Source organism: Rhagoletis pomonella, unplaced genomic scaffold (genome assembly GCF_013731165.1).
Source record: "Rhagoletis pomonella isolate Grant_MI unplaced genomic scaffold, Rhpom_1.0 Rhpom_scaffold_00002, whole genome shotgun sequence".
Classification (NCBI taxonomy): Eukaryota; Metazoa; Arthropoda; class Insecta; order Diptera; family Tephritidae; genus Rhagoletis; species Rhagoletis pomonella.
The window spans coordinates 92,684,883-92,692,293 of record NW_023458556.1 but is presented as its reverse complement, the minus strand read 5'-3'; positions in this window follow the sequence as shown (position 1 = coordinate 92,692,293).

Sequence of the window (7,411 nt, the reverse complement as noted above, 5' to 3'; positions counted from 1 at the left end):
CCCATAATGAGTGATGATGAGAAAACCATCTCAACCGAGACTCAACGTTTGACCCGAAAAAATACAAACAAGCAGAAACAAGTAGTCATCGATTATTGTTATTCCGATTTATCCCTCTCGAAAACAACTCCGAATCAACCCAGAAAATTAAAGATACGAGTTTAGATAATTTTTGGAATGGAGTTCAAAACTCTTACGATGTAGTTGTAGAAGCAGACGAGCAAGACCTTCCCGAAGATTTCAAAGCTGGTGCTTTTCCGAAATATCGGTCTTGTCTCGATCAATGTGAAGACACTAAAGCTCAAATCGCTGACCAGCTCCTTCTTCATAAGCAAGTGAGCACTCCCATGCCTACACCCTCTACACCACAACCCAAACGCGATTCTGGCCACGGCTTAAATGTCCCTCCTTGAGACACCGAAGTATTTTACGGAAGTCACGAACAATGGCCCTCTTTCCGGGATATCTTCACAGCGGTATATATAAATCACCCTGAACTCACCCAAGGCCAAAAGTTTTACCATCTCCGGTTCAAAAATCAAGGAAAAGCCAACCAAATAGTAAAATAATTCTCTCTCTGTGATGAGAGCTTTAATCTCGCATGGGAAGCACTTCGGTCTCGATATAAGAATAAGCGCATTTTGGTAGACAACCAAATACGAATCTTAATGAACCTCAAACCCATTCCCACCGAAAGCAGCGAATACATACAAGGGCTGCAATCTTCAGTAAACAACTGCCTTCAAATTCTGGCAACTCAGCAAGTCTCAACTGAAAATTGGGACCCCATCCTATTTATATAGTCACCTCTAAGCTTCCCGAAACCACAGTACCCCTGTGGGAACAATCCCTCAGCCCGAGGAAAGACCACCCGACCGAAATGGGTCAGTTTCTCACTACTCATTATGAAGTGGCCGAAAGAGTTGATCAATGGCGCCTGCCGAAGGCGAGACCTCCTGTTAAGCCCAATAGCTGCTCAAAGCCGCCTTTCTCTCATAAAAAAACACCTTTTAAACCCACTAAAATAATATGTGCTTCAATTGTCTATTCCAGTCACACTTGTTGAAAGATTGCCCTAGCACACAAACTTGTGGCCATTGTAGTGAACGGCACAACTCAGTGCTCCATGAAGCCGCAAACTCCATGCCGAAAAGGCAACCCCCAAGAGTACAAAAAACCAGTTCGCAAGTGGCAACCACAACCTCTACAAACTCAAGTGTGACAACTTCACCCCAAACAGACACTAATGAACAGGAAGCAGGAGCAAGTCAGGTGCAATCATTCTATTCAGAGAATGAGAGCAAAATACTCCTCCCTACACTATGGTACCGGTATCACACCGAGGAGAAATCTGTAAACTCAGAGATAGACCAGGGGTCAGAACGAACCTTTATCTCTACCAAAGCTCAAAATAAGTTAGGGCTGCCCTGCAAATTCTCAAAATTTGAAATATCGGGCATGGGTGGAAGAGTTGTTTAAAATTCGAACAAATTGTGCTCTTTAGTCTTGGTCTCCCCCGATCTCAAAACAAAAATAAATGCTCAAGCTATCGTGTTACCACAGCTGACAAAAATGCTCCCCAAGTTCCCACTTAATCATGACCAGAAAGAAAAATGGTCTTATCTCAAACTGGCAGATCCAAACTGCCACTCCCCAGCCCAGACTGACCTCGTGTTAGGCAGTGATATCATCCCTCAAATAATAGAGGAGGGCATTGAAAAAATCTCACCAACTCTGCTAGCTCAAAAGCTTCATACTCTGCACAAATAGAAGAAATTTCTTATGGGCACCTCAACTCACAATTGCGTCAGTTTTGGGAACTAGAAGAGGTTCCAAACCACCCCTGAAGATGATTTTTCGAAGATTTCTATAAATCCACTACTTCTCGCAACTCTGATGGTCGTTATGTGGTCAGGCTTCCGTTCAAGCCAAGTTTCCCCAAAGAAATCTCGTGAGGTTACTCTCGCTCCTCAGCGCTTCAGCAATTTTTCGGAATGGAGAGAAACCTCCTCAAAAATGGCGATTTAAAGGCCCCATATGATAAGGTCCTGGAAGAATACCTCACCCAAGAAAAATTACTCTCAGGCAAGTACATGTCGTTCTACCTCCCTCACCATGCGGTCATTAAGCCCGAAAAACGACCGACAAAAGTACGAGTTGTCTTTAATGCATCAAAAATTTTGGGATCCGGTTACTCTCTTAACGATGTATTATATACCGGACCAACTCTCCAGCCTGATTTGATGCTTCTTATCCTCAAGTGGCGAATGTATAAATTTGTGTTTAATGGTGATGTCGAAAAGATGTACCTACAAATACTGCTACATCCCGAAGACCAGGACTTTCACACTCCTCCGCACACTAGCCTGCTCAGTCGGACTGAGCAGTCCACCACTCGAACGCACCCTGGACTGGGCAGTCGGCCGAAAACAGGTTTCAGTTTTGTATACATTAACTACGCTTGATTGTGTTAGTGCATGTGACACATGCAAACATAACGAAATACAAAACACGTTGTCTATGTCCAAATGAAAGAGGTAAACTCGAACTCTCTTCCCCCTCTTATCCACGCAAAACCGGTTTTAGGCGGACTGAGCAGTCGAGTGTGCGGATGCTCAAAGAATAATATTTCGTTCACCCACAACCAGTCCCGTTCAAGATTATAAATTAAAAACGGTCACATTCGGTATAAACTGTGCGGCCTACCTCCCCATTCGCACACTTCACCAATTAGCACAAGAAGAAAAAACCAACTACCCAATGGCCGCCCCCATTCTGATTAAAGAAACGTATGTGGATGACATACTCTCTGGAAGCCACGATCTGACAATCGCCACTCAATCTCGCAACTCGGCAGGCTTTCCCTTGAAGAAAATAACAGCGAACCACCCAGAAATTCTCAAAAACATAAGGAAAGAGCACTTTCTCGATACTAATTTTCTCGAGTTCGAAAAAGCAAGTACCACAAAGACTCTAGGGATCCAATGGAATGCGCTCACAAACACGTTTTCCTTTACGATCGACACCAACCCAGCCTCATCTGCTAGCACTAAACGACAGATTCTCTCCTCTGTCGCGAAACTTTTTGACCCCGCAGGGTGGCTTACGCCGATAATGATCCAGGCAAAGATTCTCTTACAAGAGCTCTGGATCGACGGAACTGACTGGGACGAAAAAGTCAAACCCTTCCCTCTTGTTAAATGGTCTAAGTTCGCACACAATCTCGACCATTCAAATACCCCGATGGGTAAACTTTGTTCCGGACCAGCATGTTGAACTCCATGGATTCTGCGACGCCTCAGAAAAGGCATATTGTGCTAACGTATATGTTCGAACTACTCATGGTTCCAGTGTCTCTTCTCATCTTCCTGGTTTCCAAAGGCAAGGTAGCACCCCTTCGAACAACTAGCTTACCCCGGCTTGAGCTCTGTGGAGCTCTTCTCTTAGCCAAACTTGTCGCAGCTATCCAGTCCCATCTCGACCTCTTCAAACGAAGACTGGTAATGTGGTCCGACTCAGAAATTATATTGGCATGGCTGAGGAAACCACCCCACTATTGGAAACCGTTCGTTTCTAATCGCACCGCGGAGATCTTGGAACTCATCGGAAACGCCACCTGGCGACATGTACGCAGCAGCGACAACCCCGCAGATATGGGCACAAGGGGTTGCAAGCCACTAGACTTAGCAGCGTGTTCGTTATGGTGGAACGGTCCTGAGTAGCTATCCAAGTCCCCCGAAGAATGGCCGAAACCCTCAGTTCGTAATGTCAACACGCCGGAAGTAGGACGAGTGGAGGTCCTACTCACTACCGAAGATCCCGACGTTCTGGACAGGTTTTCCTCTTTCTCTCGAGCCTTGAGAGTGATGGCTTACGTCTTCAAGTTCATGAGACGAATAAAGGACAAAGCGGCAGGAGATCCTGACCGCGCCTCATCCCCGCTATCACATGATGACCTCCGCCACACGAAAATTCGTCTGATCATCCTTACGCAAACCCGTTACTTCTCTTAGATGACTCAAAACCTATTGACAAAAAGAGTTCACTATTAGTTCTTAACCCTTCTTGGATAAACATGGAGTTCTCCGCGTCAATGGGCGCCTTGCTCATGCTACCCTGAGCTATAACGAACGTCATCCCATTATCATTCCGGAAAAGTCCCGATTCTCTTTAAAGTTTCTCCATGATCTACTCCTCCATGCAGAAGTACGACTTATGCAGCAGATGACCAGGCAAGAGTTTTACACTCAAACTCATTCAAGCTCAAACCTCTCATAAAAAAATGCATTTACCATTGTAAATCATGCACCATTCACAAACAGCAAATGCGCTCGCAGATTATGGCTGCACTGCCGCCTTAACGATGCACCTTCGCTCCGCCCTTCACCACCGCCGGTGTCGACTTTGCTGGGGGTTTTCAAATAAAAGCCTCCATGCTAAGATCCCCCGCTTTAGTGTAAGGCTATGTGGCCGTCTTTGTGTGCTTCACAACAAAGGCGGTACACCTCGAGCTGTGCTCAGACCTGACCAAAGAGGCATTTCTCGCCGCCTTTGCTCGTTTTGTTGGTCGCCGTGGTTACCCCGCTAAAATGATGAGTGACAATGGCAAAACCTTTGTGGGAGCCAAAAGAGCCACTGGAAAGGAGTTCTCGGTCTTTCTCCAAACTGTATTCCGTGATATTGTCCGAAAATACTCACCTCAGGGTATTAATTGGCAGTTTATCCCTCCCAGCGCCCCGTACATGGGTGGTTTATGGGAATCTGCAGTTAAAAGTTTTAAACTTCACTTCAGAAGGACCGCCGGGCCTCACAAATTTACGTGTGAGGAGTTTACTACCCTTTTAATAAGAGTAGAAGCTGTATTAAATTCTCGTCCGATATCTGCACTCACCCAAGACCCGACGGACTTTACAGCGCTCTCACCTGCCCACTTCCTCCGGGGTGCTCCACTCCTATCATTCCCCGAATCGAATCACGAAAACCTCTCGCTCGAAAGGTTGCACCCTCGCAAGGATGGTGACATTCGAGTGGCCGACGTCCGCACCCAAACCGGCCTACTCGGCCATTAGTAAAAATAGTGTTCTGCCTTCGAGCGAAGACACCCCCTCTCGCATTGAAACCAATTAACCACTCCATAAAACCATCAAATGATAAGCAGCCAAATGGCTGCACATCTCTTTCATACATCACACATACATACACACTTCTCGTATCGCTCTCCTATGCCTCCCATATAGTAATATACGAAACACTAAAGATTTCCGTATATAATCTCTTTACAGATGGATCGCGACGAGACACCTCAGCCAGCCCCGCGAAAATTGATAAAATCGCAGATTGAAACGACCCGCAATACGCGTTCATCGCCACAGCAAACAGAGGACTACAAGCGATGCCGATTACGCGCCCGGCATCATGCGTTACGAGTATGCGCAGCGTTCTTAGGCGTACAGCCGCATCAGCGGTTCTTACTGGCAAGGGTGCACAAGTACTGCACGAACTACCTGGCGCTTTGGCATCCGACCGCCCAATGTACGTCCACTACCACCTGCCGCATTTGTTCTCTACAGTACCACACCTTACTGCACAGAAATGGTACACCGGCAGCCCGCCGCACGAGGGCGAACTCCGCAGTGCAGCTCCCCAAACGCCTCGTCCAGGCGAAGAATAACGCTCCCCAGCGTGGGGGATCAGGGCGTACATCACCGCGCTACAAGCACCTCAAACACCAGCCAACCGGAAAGAACCGTAAAGTCCGATTCGCGGCAAATGGATTCCAGACTGCTAGATATCGGGACAAGTCTAACAAAATTTTGGTTCACGAGGCAATATTTAAATAACTCAATTTGTAGCTAGCTATGCACACTAGATTTCCTTTTGAATTTTGTATCTCTTGAACTTTGTATCTCTTGAATTTGTACTTTGAACTACCTCTAGTGTGCACACTTTGTAAGCTTTTCTTAGAAGTTGTTGGCAACGCATGCCCAACTCGCTCGCTACCAACTCGCTGTATACACAATTGTATGTATATATATGCTTTGCATTTTTTGACAGCTGTTATTACATATTTACTATTCGTTTTTGATATTTCACCGGCTGCAGTGCTCGTGTGCAAAAACCCTTTACTCTTTTGCTAATTAAAGCGAACTAAATTTTTATATATACCTGTACATATTTTGTGCGCAAACCCCAACCGCGTACGGTTATTGTTTATGATTGCTATACAACTTATTAAAAGGGTACTTGTAAAAATTAATTGAAATACGCTTTTAGATTTCGCCCGGTCTTGCGACAGTTTCGGCTTGTGGTTTAATACTAAATTCAGTTTCAGTACAATTCATTTATGAAGAGAATTCAACATTAGAAGTGTGAATGTGTGTAAGTGTAATTGTGAGTAAATAAAGTGTAAAAGACAACAAAGTGATAAATAGGAACAAATGATTGTTGCCAACGATCATCAATTTTCAACATCCTCGGGCCCGGCAATCGATGATGAAATTTCCAGAGGGTAGAGTAACTGAATTGGCCTCTTAAGCACTTGCTGACCTTGCGTTCGTACGTCACATACTCTAATACGCCCGTCTCGTCCTTGGTACGTCGTCTGCACGACTGCTAGCTTCCACTGAAGTCGAGGTTTGTTGTCATCTTTCACCAAAACTACGTCACCAATCCCTATCCTGCGTGACGCTGCGCTCTTGTTGTGATGAATGGAGCGAAGTTGTTGCAGATATTCTTCGCGCCACCTCTTCATATAGCGCCGCAGTAAAGCTTGACGTAGCGTCCAGGCTTGTGAAATCGTCGACCCGTCAGATTGAAAATCTGTAGGCAAAATAGCTGAATTGCAGTCGATTAGAAAATTCGACGGTGTAAGTTGCTCCAAGTCCTTATCGTCATTGGTAATATAAGTTAGCGGCCTGGCATTTACTACACTCTCGACTTCGGTAAGTAATGTTCTAAGCTCCTCTGATGTTAGCACCGCTCTGCCAATTGATGCTTTTAAAGCGTTTTTGACCGACCGCACCAGGCGTTCCCAAAAACCGCCCCACCATGCCGCTCTCTCAGGGATGTATCTCCATGTGATACCTTTATGTGCAGCCAGCTGTAATACCTCCTTCTTTTTCACCAGTTCTTCAAGTTTTCGGAGCTCCAGGTCCGCTCTTTTAAATGTTCTAGCATTATCGGAGATTATGATTTTGGGTGTACCGCGCCTTGCTATAAACCTCCGCAAAGCCTCGATACAGCTATTAACGGTCATGTCAGCAACTAACTCCAAGTGCACCGCGCGAATTGCTGCGCAAGTAAACAGCATTATGTAGACCTTTTTACGGATGTCGTCTCCATCAGTCTTTACGTAGAGTGGGTCGGCGAAATCCACACCAGTGGTTTCAAAAACCCTAGCCGTTGCAATTCG